This window comes from Penaeus monodon, chromosome 30, assembly GCF_015228065.2.
Source record: "Penaeus monodon isolate SGIC_2016 chromosome 30, NSTDA_Pmon_1, whole genome shotgun sequence".
Taxonomy (NCBI): domain Eukaryota; kingdom Metazoa; phylum Arthropoda; class Malacostraca; order Decapoda; family Penaeidae; genus Penaeus; species Penaeus monodon.
This window is the reverse complement of record NC_051415.1, coordinates 22,509,108-22,510,517: the sequence shown is the minus strand read 5'-3', so window position 1 is coordinate 22,510,517 and position 1,410 is coordinate 22,509,108.

Sequence of the window (1,410 nt, the reverse complement as noted above, 5' to 3'; positions counted from 1 at the left end):
CAATGCGACAAAGTGTGATGAAGGAGGTGTGTGCCATGACCGAGTAAAAGTTGGGGGAAGGACAGATAACAAGAACCGCGAGGAGTAAGGTGAAGGGTAGCCGAGGAGAGAGGGAGAAGTGCCACATCTGCCTGAAATATTTAAGAAAGGTTGAGGGGTAACTTACGGCAGTGGACGAGCAAGGAGGAGTTTGTGTGTGTGTGCGTCTCGAGGCAGCGGAGAGATGGGACGAGGATAAGAAATGACTCCGATGGAGAAGGAAGGGATGAGGGCGTGGAGATGAGGACCTGAGGGATGATCAGAAATAAATCAGGAGGCATAGGGAAGAAACGAAACCCGGTAATGGTGATGTACAGAAAAGAAGGGAGTACGAGGAGGGGGGAGAGAGAGAGGACGATTTCTAGGAAGGAGGGGGGGCAGGGGTCACGGATGAGGAGTTTAGGGATGAAGCGTTCTTGATCGAAGGATGGCCATTATCCGCCGAGGAAAACGCATGGATGGGCCGCAGAATACATGCCCGGCTTGGGAACCATGTATGAAAAGGAGAAACAAATAGAAAATGGCGATTGATTTATCCCTGTGCTGGAAATATGTAATATTCACCCGAATTTTTAGGCCTAAAGTAGACAACATTCTGCTGTAAAAAGATGCATGGATGCAGACGCCGATGATCCTTCTACCCGACGGTATGAGGCCGACGGATCCTCCTGTGCCTCACACAGTTCGGAGTCACTTTAAATTCTCCGAAAATGATTTTGAGCATCGGTTTGTGCGCTCAGCCGACCTCCGCTCGCAATAACAAATCAAGATGACTTGCAGTTTTATCTGGTCCCCCGGGGAATCCCAGTTCCTCGAGTTCCCCGGCGGATTTCGTTGGGGGGCTAGATGAAGGTATTATGGGGAGGGAGAGGGGCGAGTGGGCGCAAATGGGAGGGGGGGGGGTAAGCCATGGGAAAAGGAACAGAGAGGGAGGAAGGGGACAGCCGCGAGGGGAGGGTTGAGGATGGCACTGAGAGGAATCTGCCAACAGCCGACGCGAAGAAAAAATCGACATTAGAACCGAATATTCAGTAAATCCTTGGAAGTTCCCTTCCTCCACGGCCCCCTCCCCTTCCTTGAAGACCCCCGCCCCTTATCGAGAATCCCTCGAGCGAACGGCGTGCCGCTCGAAGGCGTCTTCAAGGGCTGCGAGGCGAGGCTGTGCCGTCGGCGCCCGTGTAAGGGAAATGGCCCAGATTACACCGCTGGAGGGGAGGCAGCCATCACCAGGCGAACACCAAAGAGAAAAATGTGGGAGATTGCGCCGATGCCAAAACAAGAAATTGATCCTGTTATGTTCGAAATGCTAATGTGTTTGTGGATTTGGTGCTGCTTTACTCGGGTCTGGTTGGAGGATGTGTTCGTGTGTGT